The following is a 17,760-nucleotide window of genomic DNA, read 5'->3' on the forward strand; positions in this document are numbered from 1 at the left end:
CCCAGTCTCAAATCTCTGGAAGACTGAAACAGGTTTCCCTCAAGAATTTCCCTGTATTTAGCGCCATCCATCATTCCTTAAATTCTGACCAGTTTCCCAGTCCCTGCCAATGAAAATGCTGCCACCGATGCTGCCACCACCATGCTTCACTGTGCGGATGTTGTTCTCGAGGCAATGAAAGGTGTTGGGTTTGTGCCAGACATAGCGTTTTCCTTGATGGCCAAAAAGCTACATTTTCCCATATGTTTGGGGAGTCTCCCACATGCCTTGTGGCGAACACCAGACGTGTTTGCTTATTTTTTTCTGTAAGCAATGGCTTTTTTCAGGCCACTCTTCCGTAAAGCCCAGCTCTGTGGACTGTACGGCTTAAAGTGGTCCTATGGACAGATACTCCAATCTCCGCTGTGGAGCTTTGCAACTCCTTCAGGGTTATCTTTGGTCTATTTGTTGCACCTCTGATTAATGCCCTCCTTGCCTTGTCTGTGAGTTTTGGTGGGCGGTCCTCTCTTGGCATGTTTGTTGTGGTGCCAAATTCTTTCCATTTTTTTAATAATGGATTTAATCGTGCTCCATGGGACGTTCAAAGTTTCTGATATTTTTTTATAACCCAACCCTGATCTGTACTTCTCCACAACTTTATCCCTGACCTGTTTGGAGAGCTCCTTGGTCTTCATGGTACCGCTTGCTTAGTGCCGCTTACTTAGTGGTGTTGCAGACTCTGTGGCCTTTCAGAACAGGTGTGTATATATATATATATATATATATATATATATATATATATATATACTCAGATCATGTGACACTTAGATTGCACACAGGTGGACTGTATTTAACTAATTATGTGACTTCCGAAGGTAATTGGTTGCACCAGATCTTATTTAGGGGCTTCATAGCAAAGGTGGTGCATACTTTTCAATTTTGTATATTGTATAATTTATTTATTTTTTCATTTCACTTCACCAATTTGGACTATTTTGTGTATGTCCATCCAAATAAAAGTCCATTTAAATTACAGATTGTAATACAACAAAATTGGAAAAACGCCAAGGGGGATGAATACTTTTGCAAGCCACTGTATATAAATGAGCACTCCACAATGATTTTCAACTAAAAAGTAGTAAAAGTAGACAAGATCCTGCAATCATGGAGAGGTAAATACCTTTCTATTTATGGACAAATTGCACTTATTAACTCCTTAGGCATATATCAGTTACTCACTTACGGTGCGGCCTACTCTTGATGATTTGTTTTCGCTATATTATTTAGCTTTATCTGGGATGTTAAACCAGACAAGATAAAGCATGCCTATATTTATAATGGATATGAACTGGGTGGGTTGAGATTATTAAATATAAAAGCACTAAACCTCTCTCTAAACACAAGTTTTACTTGAACCCTAAATGGTTCTCATGTAGATTACTAAGAAAAGCTCATCCATTGTATAAAAATGACCTTTTCGCCATTGTGCAGATTGCCATGCATCATTTTCGATTAATTAACCTTTTTCAAAGTATCTTTCTTTTTCAAACCAACGTTGCAGAGCTGGTTAAAATGTTGATTTTCATCCCCCTGACAAGAGAGAAGAAATATTACAACACATATTATGGCTGAACTCGTGCTGGTTGATAAAATACCTGTATTTATGGAAAATTGTATTTTGTTTTTAAATGATATTGTAAATAGGAATGGTAGTGTTGTGTCTTTCATGGCGTTAACATAATTGTATGGGAAGGTCTGCTCAACTTATTATAGCATTTCCGCAAAAATGGAGGAGGCAGGTCACAGCGGGAGGTAGGGAACTGGTCTGTCTGCCCAATATAAAGGATCAAAACTGGTGGAAGAATAGAAATATCATAAAAAGGAAAGTATACCCGTTTCATTTGAGGACCAGGATGTTGATAGCTGTGCCATACAGTTTGGAAAATAGTTGGTAGAGATTTTTGATGCACCTATTCGTTGGTAAAGGGTGTCTGAGTTGATATATAAAAGGACACAAGATTCAAGATAGTACAGAAGTCTTGCCACTAACAAAATGTTGGATATTTGGGGCATACAATCATCACAGCTCTGCAGATTTTGTTGTGAGGATACAGAATCAATAGACCATTTGTTTTGGTATTGCCCTCAGGTATCCTGTTTCTGGTCTCAGGTTCAGGAATGGCTGAAAATGCATAACAATCTAAAATTGAACCTAAAAGTAGTATTTTTGGGAGATCTGGAGAGACCCGGTCTGTTAATTACTAATATACTAATACTCTTAGTAAAAGTATTTATCTTTAACTCGCAACCTGTGGATTTTATTAGATAGATTGAAATTGTATGTTAAACATCACAGCATAGTTGAAAGATATACACTACCGTTCAAGAATTTGTGGTCACTTAGAAATGTCCTTGTTTTTGAAAGAAAAGCACATTTTTGGTCCATTAAAATAACAACAAATTGATCAGAAATACAGTGTAGACATTGTTAATGTTGTAAATGACTATTGTAGCTGGAAACGGCAGATTTTTTATGGAATATCTACATAGGCGTACAGAGGCCCATTATCAGCAACCATCACTCCTGTGTTCCAATGGCATGTTGTGTTAGCTAATCCAAGTTTATAATTTTAAAAGGCTTAGAAAACCCTTTTGCAATTATGTTAGCACAGCTGAAAACTGTTGTCCCGATTTAAAGAAGCAATAAAACGGGCTTTCTTTAGACTAGTTGAGTATCTGGAGCATCAGCATTTGTGGGTTCGATTACAGGCTCAAAATGTCCAGAAACAAAGAACTTTCTTCTGTAACTCGTCAAACTATTCTTGTTCTGAGAAAGGAAGGCTATTCCATGTGAGAAATTGCCAAGAAACTGAAGAGCTTGTACAACGCTGTGTACTACTCCCTTCACAGAACAGGGCAAACTGTCTCTAACCAGAATAGAAAGAGGAGTGGGAGGCCCTGGTAAAGAACTGAGCAAGATGGATCCGGATCTCAAACCTATTGAGCTGTTATGGGATTAGCTTGACCATATGGTATGTAAGAAGTGCCCATCAAGCCAACCCAACCCAAGGTGCTTCAGGAAGCATGGGGTGAAATCTCTTCACATTACCTCAACAAATTGACAACTAGAATGCCAAAGGTCTGCAAGGCTGTAATTGCTGCAAATGGAGGATTCTTTGACTAAAGCAGTTTGAAGGACACAATTATTATTTCAATTAAAACTCATTATTTATAACCTTTTCAACGTCTTGACTATATTTCCTATTAATTTTGTAACTAATTTCATGTATGTTTTCATGGAAAACAAGGACAGTTCTAAGTGACCCCAAACTTGAACGATAGTGTATCGTGCGTAGAAATGAGAGGGTGGCCAGTAGAGATAGGTGGGATGGGCTGTGGGAAGCTGAGGGTTGGGATGTGGAATTGGGTACAAGTGGGAGTGGAGTTACTGGGCAGGGATAGAATGATGGTCAAAGATAAAAGTATAAAAAACAAAGTCAAAATAAAACAAAACAAAAAGTAAGTTTGACACTGAGGGGCAACTTTGTTACAGATAATGCCTATTTTCCTGAGGCTGATGCCGTGCAGGTGTTTGTACACATGCAAGTGCACACACTCTCATTCAAACACACACACACACACACACACACACACACACACACACACACACACACACACACACACACACACACACACACACACACACACACACACACACACACACACACACACACACACACACACACATGTTTGGGTTCCCGCAGGTTTGGGTTCCTGTTTTTGACCTTGTGGGAGATCTGTCGACGTGCCCTTGAGCAGGTTGTTGACCCTGGTTGCTTTTGTGGGTCGCTCTGGATGGGAATCTGTTAGATGACTGAATGTAATGTGAATGTTGAGCGTCTTCACTGCAAGTATATTGTATGTTTTAATATTCAATAAGAAATAGAAATAATAATAATAATAAATCAAATGTAAAAACAACACCCAAAGTAAACCCATAAAACGTCCACGCGTTGCTCGTCTAACACTTAGACTCGAGACACTAGGAGCTCATCTTCTCTGTAGGGAGAGACGGGAGTTTAAAAAGCACGTTCATTTCAGTTAAAATATTAAAATCCGGAATACAATTTTACCATTTCACAACTATGACATATATTTGCCTTTGATTACCATCTGTCTTTTATTTCCAGGTTAAATACATTCAGTTTACGTTGAAGGGAGTTAGTATTTTTTGGGATATTTGGAGGAGGCGGCTGTTAGGCAGAATTAATGTTTCCAGTCATTCAATATAATGTCTTGCTACAGTCTAATACTCAATACATGTGTAGCTTTTGGACTAATGCTGCCAAGCTCAAATGGGAAAAAATATAGCTCTTTGCAGTAAGGTAATCTATTTGGATAGTATGTCATTAATACTCAAAGTAAATCCCAGGTAGTTAATTTTCCTAAACAGCTTAGCTATATAGATGCCTGGCATTAGAAGATAACTAATGTATTATTAGGTAAATCAATTGTTCTTGGCCAGTGAGGGGAAATACAATGACGGTATTGACAACATGGGTAAAAATACAGCTAGATAGCTGAAGTATGTGCTTATCGATCTGATTATGCTCCAATACTTGACAATGGTCTGGCTGGAAACACATGCTTGCCAGGCGTTGTAGCAAACAAGTGTCATAAAATACATGCACCAGAAACAGGGTACGCTTTGTGTCTTGTCAGATAAATATTAAAAAGCTAGCCTAGCTATGTTCAGCAAAATAGCTAGCAAGCTGCTTGGCTGAACACAGAACAGTAGCAAGCTGTTCATTGATTGGCTAAATGTATCCGTCTCGTCGCACGACTTTGGCTAAAGATTTGGCATGTTGAATCTTGGGAACTCAAGTCGACAACATGACATTCTAAAACTATACAGTTCAGATCAAAAAAACCTTTGCCTGGTGTGTCTGAACTGGGCTTTATGATCATTGTTATTCCGTGCCAGTAGACTAGTGTGAAGTGCAGTTGCCAGCTAGCTAGCCAATATCAGCATGGCTTTCAGACCAGACATCGGAAATAAAAAACAATGTTATACACATAAGTTAGGTAGTTATGACTAATTAGTGAAGTGACAGTTTATATTCAAATGACACAAATGACACAAACCAATGACGCAGTTAGCTAACAAGCGGCACTAGCTAACGTTAGCTAGCCAGCTAATACAAAACTATTGGACGCATGGCTTGAAAACAATCAAAACAAGTCATCCAAAATACAATAATCAGATACATATTTACAACTAAATAACAAAAATGATATTTAATTTCATATCTAGCAAGATGTATTACCTAGCTAGCTATGGCTTACCTTTTCAGCCAAAAAAAATGCTAACTCAGTTTTGAATCTCTTCAACTCCCCATGCGCGTTATCGCAAATCGGAGGTTTACTCTCGTCTTGCCCCGGGCTCTCTCGCTTTCCCTTTTCGCCTGTCTGCTCTTCAAACTTCTCTGTTTCTTTGGCTTAGATGGAGGAGTCATTTGCAGCGTCTGCCCCTAGCCAAGTGTGGACATGGGATCGTCTAGCTAGCTTTCATACTGCTACCCGTTAGAATATCCCTGAGCTGTGGCATCACCTCCTCACTGACGGAAACTCGTCACTCATTATGCGCAGAAAAAAAGCTGCCGGGAAAATCCAACCCGACAGGGAATTAAAACCAATGAATACAGTGGTTCTCAGGCAGGCTAGTGGCACAATATTGTTTCTGTTGCATCACTTTGGATGACCACTAGCAACTTATAAGAGCTTTTGAACATACAAAATATACAAAAAGCTCAATATTGCCACTTTAACTGTTTTGCAGAAGTTATCCCTGTTTTAAAGCAATCGACAATATATCATGATACATGCATGTAATGTATGACATGGTCCTAGATAAACACAAAGTTGAAAAAAGTAACTAAAGTAAAGACCATGCTTAAAAACAGAGGTTTAGCCACTGTATTTCTCAGTCAACCGTGCCGCCAGGCCTTATTATTATATATTACGTTGTTGTTATATTATTAAGTATCTCGCTCTCTCCCTCTCCCACCCTCTGTCTGTGAGGAGAGGTGAGTGGAAGAGTGATTGGTGGTGAAGGCCAGAGCGATTACGTTGATGTCATTTTCCCTGAAGACGTTGACATGTTTATCTGTCCTGTCTCCCCTCTGTCCCCTGGAGGGAAACCTGTCTTACCCAGGCACTTCTCTTAACCTGGGGAGCCCAAATCTGGAGGGGAAACTCACAGAACTAGAGAAAGAGTGGAGTGGAAAGAGAGAGAGAGAGCGAGAGAGAGAGGAGGAGGAGGAGAGGCATGAGGAGTGGCGAGAGAAAGAGGACCTGAAAAGGACAGGGCTGGAGAAAGAGAAATATAAGGCTTGAGTCAGTCTCATGTGGTTCCGCTGATGTAGACTAATTGCGGGAGATACACAGTATTAGCTGCTGGGGCCTGAAGTGGCTGTGGCAGGCCTAACACAAGCTCTCTTTGTGTGCTGGAGAGGCCTGGTCACCCCTAATCACAGGAGAGACACCCTGAGTTTGTGATAGAGAACTGTGACAATCCATTTAGCACGCTCTGTAATCTCTTTAGCCATTAGGACTAGTTAAAGGAGGGCACACATGCGCATACACAGACACACTCACGTGGGGGTTTCAGGCTATAAGGGGCACACAGGATACAGTGCCTTCAGAAAGTATTCGCACCCCTTGACTTTTTCAAAATGTTTTTGTCTTACAAGGTGGGATTAAAATGGATTTAATTGTCATTTTTTTGTCAACGATCTAGACAAAATGATAAGTATTTAACACACCAAGTCAGTACATGTTAGAATCACCTTTGGCAGTGATTACAGCTGTGAGTATTTCTGGGTAAGTCTCTAAGAGTTTAGCACATCTGGATTGTACATGTCTGCACATTGTTATTTGCTAAATTCTGAAAGCTCTGTCAAGTTGGTTGTTGATCTTTGCTAAACAGCCATTTACAAGTATTGCCATAGATTTTCTAGCCAATTTAAGTCAAAACTGTAACTAGGCCACTCAGGAATATACCATGTCTTCTTGTTAAGCAACTCCAGTATATATGGCCTTGTGTTTTAGGGTATTGTCCAGCTGAAAGATGAATTTGTCTCCCAGTATCTTTTGGAAAGCAGACTGAACCAGGATTTCTTCTAGGATTGTGCCGCTTAGCTCTATTCTGTTTATTTCCATCCTAAAAACTCCCTAGTCCTTGCCAATGACAAGCATACCTATAACATGATGCAGCCACCACCATGCTTGAAAATATGAAGAGTGGTACTCCATGATGTGTTGTTGGTCTTGCCCCCAAACATAATGCTTTATATTCAGGACATGAAGTATATTTCTTTGCCACGTCTTTTTCAGTTTTACTTTAGTGCCTCATTGCAAACAGGGTGCATGTTTTGGAATATTTTTAAAATGTTTATACAGGCTTCATTCTTTTCACTCTGTCAATTATTTAGTATTGTGGATGCAATGCTGTTGATCCATCCTCATTTTTCTACTATCACAGCCATTCAACTCTGTAACTGTTTTAAAGTCACCATTGGCCTCATGGTGAAATCCCTGAAATCCTCTCCGGCAACTGAGTTAGGAAGGACACCTGTAGCTTTGTGGTGACTGGGTGTATTGATACTCCATCGAAAGTGTAATGAATAACTTCACTATGCTCAAAGGAATATTTAATGCCTGCTTTTTTTATTTATAGTTGTTTCTACCCATCTACCAATAGGTGCCCGACTTTCCCTGGTCTTTGTGGTTAAATCTGTTTTTGAAAGTCACTGCTCGACTGAGGAACCGTACAGATAATTATATATGGTACAGTGGTACAGTGTGTGCGGTACAGAGATGAGGTAGTCATTGAAAAATCATGTTAAACACTAATATTGCACAGATTGAGTCCATGCAAATTATCATTCGACTTGATAAGCACATTTTTACTTCTGAACTTTTTTAGGCTTGCAAATAACAAAGTGGTTGAATACTTATTGACTTATTTAATTTTTTCATTTTTAAATAATTCGTAAAACTGTCTAAAACCATAATTCAACTTATATATCATATATATATATATATATATATAATATATATATATATATATATATATAATCTATATATATATATATATATATCAATATAATCCATTTTAAATTCAGGCTGTAACGCAACAAAATGTGGAAAAAGTCAACGGGTGTGAATACTTTCTGAAGGCACTGTATGCTACTCTGTGAACTGGGCAGCTTTCCCTGCTGTAACATGTTTAGCATTGTGTATTATCTATCCATGTGTGTGTGCATGTGCGCGTGGGCTGCCATAGGCCTGGAGTGTGATGACAGAGCCCAGAACCGGCCAAATAAAATCTATCCACAATCCAATTAGGTTTGGGAGCTCCAGCAGCCCTGCTCTCCTCTCTCCTCTTTTCTCTCCTTTTCCCTCCCTCCCTCCCTCGCTCCTCTCCTCCCTCTCTCCTCTCCCCTCCTCTCCGATACTCTCTTCCCCTCTTCTCTCCTCTCTCCACATAATCAATATCCACCCCCCACCTCCACTTTATGGCTGTTTCATGAGGCTGGCTGGCTGGAGTGATGGGGAGAAGTGGAGGATGATAATTTGGCTTGCTGGGCCCGGTTGGTTTTATGGATCAGGGAGGGAAAATGAGGCAAGGATTATAAGCAGCAGGTTATGAGTAGCAAACATGACAGGCCAACCTCGGATTTAGGAGGGTTATGTAAATGTACTTGTCAACAAACAGTTTTTTTTATGCTGTCTCTGTATTTCTCTCTCTCTCTCTGTGTCGGGTTAGATGGTGAGCACTGAGCAAGGAGATAGTCGGGATGCGGGTTTGGATTGTTATATAGAGCGATGTGGGAGACGAGATGGACCGTAAAGATGTAATTTTCTCCAGACAGACTGGGTTTGGAAGGTATGGAGTGAAGTGTTTATGTGGACAGGGGAGAGGAGAGGTGTAATAGCAGAGAGCGAGAGAGAGAGTCTTAAAATGCAATCGACCTCTGGGCTGGTAGTAAAGTCAAAGAAGAGTATGTTTGGTACAGTGATTTGAAAACATTGTAGACTAAGCCCTGTGTCTACTATTTAGGCTACCTACTAATTTAAGTCTGACTTCAGAATCATTGAATGAAACAAGTTAAGGTGCAGTCTGTTTTTTGGTTCGAGTCAAAGCACATCAAGCTGCACTCGTCTGTGTTAAAATCTGTGAGAGAAAGGCAGACACCAAATCATTTAATTTCCCTGGTGATGATGAGGAGGACACGTGGCATTTGTTATTTAAATTTAATGCAGTGAAATATTTTTCCTCTGGTGATTTTGACCCAGGCAGGTGTGGCAAGCTGTGCTGTGACGTGCAAAATAAAGAGAAAAGACTAAACCTGTACATTGTTTTATCCGAAGAGTAAGCGTGTGCGTGCTTCAGTGTGGTCAGTAAATATAAGGAGTGGATTACACGCCGACCTCCTGACCTTATTGGGTAGCCTGGGTAAATGAGGCTCTGCTTCCTACACACACATTCCCCCGCACGCCTTCTGTTTGCATTTGCGCCTTCCGGTAAACCATGCATCACCTTTCACCACATTGGCCATTTTCAACACTCAGCTAGGGATTCTGGGGCCCCCCTTCCAACACTAGGGCTGGGCGATATATCAAATTCATTTGAATTTATGTTTTTGCACGATATTCTAAATGCCTGTATCACAAGAATCCATTTTTTTTCTTTTTTCGTTTGTATGAGCATTTATGTCCGCTTGTTCTCATGTTGTAATTTTGGTCTTGTCTCTTTCGCTCCTTTTGTGCTGTGTCCACTAGAGGTCAACCGATTAATCGGAATGGCCGATTAATTAGGGCCGATTTCAAGTTTTCATAACAATAGCTATTTTCGGACACCGATTTGGCCGATTTTTAAAAATGTATTTAATTTATTTTTAAATATTTTTTTTACACCTTTATTTAATCTTTATTTAACTAGGCAGATTTTTACCTTGTCAGCTCGGGGGATTCAAACTTGCAACCTTACAGTTAACTAGTCCAACGCTCTAACCACCTGTCTCTCATTGCACTCCAAGAGGAGACTGCCTGTTACGCGAATGCAGTAAGCCAAGGTAAGTTGCTAGCTAGCATTAAACTTATATTATAAAAAACAATCAATCAATCAATCAATCATAATCACCAGTTAACTACACATGGTTGATGATATTACTAGTTTATCTAGCTTGTCCTGCGTTGCATAAAATCGATGCCTGTCACTTCTCTTGTGTTCATTGCACGCAGAGTCAGTGTATATGCAACAGTTTGGGCCACCTAATTTGCCAGAATTTTACGGAATTATGACATAACATTGAAGGTTGTGCAATGTAACAGCAATATTTAGACTTAGGGATGACACCCGTTAGATAAAATACTGAACGGTTCCGTATTTCACTGAAATAATAAACGTCTTGTTTTCGAGATGATAGTTTCCGGATTCGACCATATTAATGACCTACGGCTCGTATTTCTGTGTGTTATTATGTTATAACTAAGTCTATGATTTGATAGAGCAGTCTGACTGAGCAATGGTAGGCAGCAGCAGGCTCGTAAGCCTTCATTCAAATAGCACTTTCGTACGTTTGCCAGTAGCTGTTTATGACTTCAAGCCAACTCCCGAGATTAGGCTTGTGTAACCGATGTGAAATGGCTAGCTAGTTAGCGGGGTGCATGCTAATAGCGTTTCAAACATCACTCGCTCTGAGACTTGGAGTGACTTGCAGCGGCTTTTGTAGAGCAATGGGTAACTGCTTCGAGGGTGGCTGTTGTCGTTGTGTTCCTGGTTTGAGCCCAGGTAGGAGCGAGGAGAGGGACGGAAGGTATACTCTTACACTGGCAATACTAAAGTGCCTATAAGAACATCCAATAGTCAAAGGTTAATGAAATACAAATTGTATAGAGAGAAATAGTCCTATAATTCCTATAATAACTACAACCTCTAAAACTTCTTACCTGGGAATATTGAAGACTCATGTTAAAAGGAACCACCAGCTTTCATATGTTCTCAGGTTCTGAGCAAGGAACTTAAACGTTAGCTTTCTTACATGGCACATATTGCACTTTTACTTTCTACTCCAACACTTTGTTTTTGCATTATTTAAACCAAATTGAATGTGTTTTATTATTTATTTGAGGCTAAATTGATTTTATTGATGTATTATATTAAGTTAAAATAAGTGTTCATTCAGTATTGTTGTAATTGTCATTATTACAAATACATTTTAAAAATCGGCCGATTAATCGGCACCGGCTTTTTTGGTCCTCCAATAATCGGCATCTGTATCGGCGTTGAAAAATCATAGTCGGTCAACTTCTAGTGTCCACCTCCCCATTTACATCAGAGATATGGATATAATGAAGAGACCTCCGCCCTAACAATGGGAGTAGTTGTCCCAAAGGTGGGAAAGCAGGCGCCAAGCATAGAAATGCATTGGGCTCGTTTTGGACAGATTTTTAGCGAGAGTGAAACCTCTCGCTTTGTCTCGTCGCCTCTTCCTCTATGGGTCACACACACCAAGCCCCTCCCCCCGCTTCTCACGCCAACACAGTTGAGAGATCACGTCTTCCTCTCTGAGAAGAGGTTTCAACTTGCTATTTGCATTTGAGATTTGGTCCAACAGAACGGACACCAAAGCACCTTATTTTACTGTAACAGAGGTTGAAGTAAACTTTTCTAACGATACCCTTTTTATGTCTCAACCACTCAAGTTACGCGCAGAGCAGACACGACTAAAACGATAGTATCAAGGAACATTGATTCTGGATAATGAATGCTCTGTTTTTTGTTCGTGGCATTGGTGTACCAGGTAATGTGTTAGCGTACATGGGGCATAATGCTTGCAGTATTTTCCAAAGCCTACTAGCTGTCTAGTCTGAGTTTTATAAATGTGCAATAAGCATGAAACACATTTATATAAGGAATTGGCAACACGTTCCGATTCTGAGAAATACGATATGCCACTTGATTTCAACATCTGAACAAAGTAGACAGGCTAACATGCTTTTCAAACAGTTGGAGACAGACAGAAGAGTGTGTTCATAACAGTTCTATTGTTCAACCTTAGCTAGCAAATAGATCCAAGTTGGCTAAACTTGAAATGTAAAGATTAGCTGGCTGATCACTAGCATGTAGGCTTTAGAGATTGTGTATTTTCTTTAGCCTAATACCTGCAACAAGAAGTTAGTCATTATTAGTGAATGTGCATTATGCTTGGTACTAGTTACATTTGTAAAAAGAAAGGCATTTGAAAGGACTTGAAATCCAGATCAGTGATTAATGCAAAAAAAGTAGGTTAAACTATTTTGATGAAATAATGAAATTACAAGGGGGTCTTATGGTTGTGGAAGGCTTATATTTAGCCTAGGTATAACTTTACAATTCCTGAATTCATTACGTTATTGCTGACTGTTTGAAAGGCAGTGTATTTTAATGTAACTTGTATAACAACGTTTATTTAGAGAACCTTTTTTGTATATACAGTTGAAGACACATTGCGACCAAGCTTTAACTTCCTGACTGATGTCTTGAGCTTCAATATATCCACATAATTTTCTTTCCTCATGATGCCATCTATTTTGTGAAGTGCACCAGTCCCTCCTGCAGCAAAGCACCCCAACATCATGATGCTGCCACCCCCGTGCTTCATGGTTGGGATTGTTTGTACAATCAAGTGGTACCTTCATGTGTTTGGAAATTGCTCCCAAGGATGAACCAGACTTGTGGAGGTCTCCAATTTCTTTCTGAGGTCTTGGCTAATTTCTTTAGATTTTTCTATGATGTCAAGCAAAGAGGCACTGAGTTTGAAGGTAGGCCTTGAAATACATCCACAGATACACCTCCAATTGACTCAAATGATGTCAATTAGCCTATCAGAAGCTTCTAAAGCCATGACATCATTTTCTGGAATTTTCCAAGCTGTTTAAAGGCACAGTCAACTTCATAGTTTTAATGTCTTCGCTATTATTTTACAATGTAGTGTGGCGTACAGCAGGTTAGCCACCTGGGGGAGACTCCTCGAGGCCTGTTAACAGATGGAGTATACATCACAAGGTCGATGGCTCCATCTGCTGGACGTTCCAGGTCTCGACGTGCTCTCCAGACTAGGACTATTTGGGGCTGATTGGGAGCTGGTGAGTAATCAAGGGCTGATTGCTCACCAGTTGTACAAGCCCCATAAAGCTGCCAGAAGGGCAGCACACAGGGAGAGTGGTGGAAGAAAGGACTCCCGTGTTATTGTTGACGGTTGCAGAGGTAACAAGAGGGAGTTCAGTTTTGTGCCCGACAGGATACAGCCAGACCCGGAACCCAAAAGACAGTATCCCGGAGAGCGTCTCATGGGGGAGACCTATCCTTTTCTTTTTGATCTATTATTCAAATAAACACCCTTGAAACTGAGCTAATCCTTCTCTGTCCGTGTCTGATATGGGTAAACATCTTAACCAAACCCCCTGGTCTGCCACAAGTCGTGGAGAATGCGGGCATCTCTGATAATGTGGTCAGATCAAGGTTGACGTTTACACAGTATCAGCATGGACGAGTTGATAGCTCAGTTCGTCCGGGCCCAACAAGCACAACAGGCGGTTCAGGATCGAACGCTAGAGGAACAGCGTCTTCACAAAACGTCCGCCTCGTTGAGGAAGTCAGGGAGCTGCAAGGAGGATCGTCTCCTGGGTCACATTCCAACCAGTTTTTAATCAAGCTAATGGAAGAAGATGACATCGAAGCATACCTCTGTACGTTTGAAAGGACAGCGCTACGGGAAGGATGGCCAAGGCCGCAGTGGGCAAGTCTGCTGGCCCAAAAGGCGTTTTGGGATCTGAACGACGAACAGGCGGCTAACTACGACGGACTTAAACAGGAGATACTCAGCCGCTATGGGTACAACGGTTCCACGACTGGAGGTTCGTACCCGACGCATCCCCTCGAGCCCAGATGAGCGACCTACTGCGCGTCATCAGGTTATTGCTCCTCACCGACGTATCCACCCTATCCATCCTCGACAAAGTGGTCCTGGATCGCTTCTTACAGGTGCTACCCCATGACATGAAGAGGGCAGTGAGTCTATGTGCGCCCCAGATTTTGGAGAGCCTCCTGGAAGCAGTGGAGACGCTTAAGAACACTCGGGCACTGCTGAGTGGGAGCCGGGACGACTCGGCGACCCGTCCGAGGGTACAGAAGGCCAAAGTGGTCCTTTGGCCCTGTCGAACCGACAGTCGGCAGGGCCAAAGGACCGCAAACCCGTGGAGACCTCCACAAGTCTGGTTCATCCATGGGAGCAATTTCCAAATGCCTGAAGGTACCACGTTCATCTGTACAAACAGTAGTACGCAAGTAAAGACACCATGGGACCACGCAGCCGTCATGCCGCTCAGGAAGGAGACACGTTCTGTCTCCGAGAGATAAACATACTTTGGTGCGAAAGGTGCAAATCAATCCCAGAACAACAGCAAAGGACCTTGTGATGATGCTGGAGGAAACTGGTACAATGTATCTATATCCACAGTAAAATAAGTCCTATATCAACATAACTTGAAAGGCCGCTCAGCAAGGAGGAAGCCACTGCTCCAAAACTGACATAAAAAAGCCAGACTACGGTTTGCAACTGCACATGGGGACAAAGATCGTACTTTTTGGAGAAATGTCCTCTGGTCTGATGAAACAGAAATAGAACTGTTTGGCCATAATGCCATCGTTATGTTTGGAGGAAAAAGTGTATGCTTGCAAGACGATGAACACCATCCCAACCGTGAATCACAGGGGTGGCGGCATCATGTTGTGGGGGTGCTTTGCTGCAGGAGGGACTGGTGCACTTCACAAAATAGATGACTGCATGAGGAAGGAAAATGACACGGATATATTGATGCAACATCTCAAGACATCAGTCAGGAAGTTAAAGCTTGGTCGCAAATGGGTCTTCCAAATGGACAATGACCCAAAGCATACTTCCAAAGTTGTGACCTCAATCCCATAGAAAATTTGTGGGCAGAACTGAAAAAGCACGTGCGAGCAAGGAGGCCTACAAACCTGACTCAGTTACAGCAGCTCTGTCAGGAGGAATGGGCCAAAATTCACCCAACCTATTGTGCGATGCTTGTGGAAAGCTACCCGAAAGGTTTTAGCCAAGTTAAACAATTTAAAATGCAATGCTACCAAATACTAAATGAGTGTATGTAAACTTCTGGCCCACTGGGAATATGATGAAAGAAATAAAAGCTGCAATAAATAATTCTCTCTACTATTATTCTGACATTTCACATTCTAAAAATAAAGTGGTGATCCTAACTGGCCTAAAACAGGGGATTTCTACTAGGATTAAATGTCAGGATTTGTGAAACTGAGTTTTAATGTATTTGGCTACGGTGTATGTAAACCTCCGACTTCAACTGTATCGTGAATTGCTCATGCTTTAAAAAAAAAAATGTAGATATGATTCTTAGGCCATATCGCCCAGCCCTATCCAACACACCACACACACACACACACACACACACACACACACACACACACACCACCACCACTCTCAAAAATCACCCGTTTACCCTTTGCCACCAGTATGAACGACAACAAGAGCTCGTCTTTTTCAATACATTTTGCATGAAAACATGTTGCCCGAGCACCAAGTTGCCTGCTGTCATACTAGGAGTGTGATAAATGTTTAATGAAAACAACACCACACACGGCTTCGTGTCAGCCAGCAGTTCTGAAAGGGGCCGTCTTTGATCTTGACAGTCACTCTAAAGGGCTGCACAGCTGAGCCCCCCCCCCCCCCACACACACACACACCGCCTAGCATCACACTGCTCCTCTCCCACCACCTGGCACTGCAACCTGGATGCAAATTAGGGGCGGAAGGAGGTGCAGGTGTGAAGTGCGTGCACGCGTGTGTCAAGATTTTCATAACTTACAGCTCAAGCTCTAATAATTGAGAGTGGGGAGAGGATGAAAAAGGTGCTAGGGCTGTCAAAAACAAGAAAAAACCTAACCCTGACTGAAAGCATTGTTTTACATATACCTTGAAACACTTTATCGCTTGTTACAGAGCAACGCATATCATCCACAAATGAGTGGGTTAAAGAGGGACTAAACTAGAGATGGCGAAGTGCTTGACACCTCTAAACAGCCACCTGGAGCTGCTTAGTGAGGACTTTGATCCAGCTGTCAGTTTTGTCACTGCCGCAATGCTGCTGCTTATAGGAGGAGCAGATTTCACCACAGGAGACGACAGGGATTATAACAAGTCATCCCCATCATCATCACACCAATCCATCTATTAGCTTCTATACTAGCTAGTATCATACCATCAAATGTCTCTCTTTACCATTATACATTTTTGAATGATTATATCTTGTTTATTCTTCCTGTAATATGATATTTCCAGGCATCAAAGAAGAAGACATCTAAATCAAAATATTCTGCTCATTATAGTTTTTACATTATAGTTTTTACGTCCTGTTAGACATCTATTGGTACGTGTGTGGCGTGCTTCAGTTTATTATTCTCACGTGCACTTTGCGTCCTCACTAGTCCTCACACACACACACACACACACACACACACACACACACACACACACACACACACACACACACACACACACACACACTAGATCATAACGCCTCACTGTACTGCTTAACAAATTACCTATCGAGTTTGCGTCTTCATTTGGGTTTGTTCTATTTTGTTTTGTTAGAAGATGCCTGGTGCTCTGTCTTCCCCTTCCAGTCTTTCATACATCATTGTCAAGTCTGTTTGTACAGAATCACCTGCAGGTGAAGAAAGACATACAACCGGTGTATCTGAGCTTGGCTTAGTAGCTATGCAATGCTTGTCTGCACTGAGCTAAGAGGGGGGAAAATAGATTTCATAACACACGCATGCACGCACAAACACACAATATGTAAGTACAAAAACGTGAGTAATGTATGTGAGCCCCAGCTGTTGAGCAAATGGCTTTTGTCTCATTTCAGTGGCAGAGAACGCAGACATACACAAGCTAGGGGTGTGAACGTTTAAATTATTACATGAAATTGGAGTCCTTATGACTAATAGAAAAAACATTTTTTAGTTTGTAACTGCACCAAATAAAAATCACAGTGCAGTTATACAAAACATTATTTTCCATGTTATAACCTAACTAGACGATAGGCTATAAAGTCCTAGGGAAAGCTGTGTCATTGATAGGCCCTGCTTTACTGAAGTTGCGACACAATGCAAGCCAAGAAATGACGAGATACAGCTTTTGATTGCCGATAGATAGGCCCAGTGCACGGTTCTGACTCTGTCTGCCTGGTGGACGACCTTTGTATACTGTGCCCCTTTGTGTTCTCGGAAGTACAGCAACTAATCAGTCTCCTCCGTTCCAAAAATACTTAAGCTAAAGAGTCTTGACACTCTGAAATTGGAGGCGATACCGGGAGTTGAGGAATCAATTAATTTGGAGCCGACACTCCACCACTGTGTCGTCGTCATTAACAGTTGGAAAAATAGCAGAGAAAGTCAAGCAACAGTAGCGAATTCCTGTATGGCAATACTTTGAGAAGTTAAAAAGAGAAGGAAATGCTAACTTTGTGAGGTGGAATTGAGGTCCAGTAAGGGTAGTACAGGTGCAGTGATTAACCATGTGAAAGGGACCCAATCTGTTGCTGGCAGCTGCATTGTGAGTTCACATGACATTTTATGCATTTTTCATTACCGTTTTAACTGAAAACCGATTTTAA

At 41.3% G+C, this 17,760-nt stretch overlaps 1 long non-coding RNA gene across 1 annotated transcript in view; it reads left to right on the forward strand.

Moving 5' to 3' along the window:
• Nucleotides 1-17,760, forward strand: part of LOC118936606 — an 84,185-nt gene that overhangs the window by 42,408 nt on the left and 24,017 nt on the right. The gene's annotated exons all lie outside the window — the stretch shown is intronic.

This window comes from Oncorhynchus mykiss, chromosome 27 (genome assembly GCF_013265735.2).
Source record: "Oncorhynchus mykiss isolate Arlee chromosome 27, USDA_OmykA_1.1, whole genome shotgun sequence".
Classification (NCBI taxonomy): domain Eukaryota; kingdom Metazoa; phylum Chordata; class Actinopteri; order Salmoniformes; family Salmonidae; genus Oncorhynchus; species Oncorhynchus mykiss.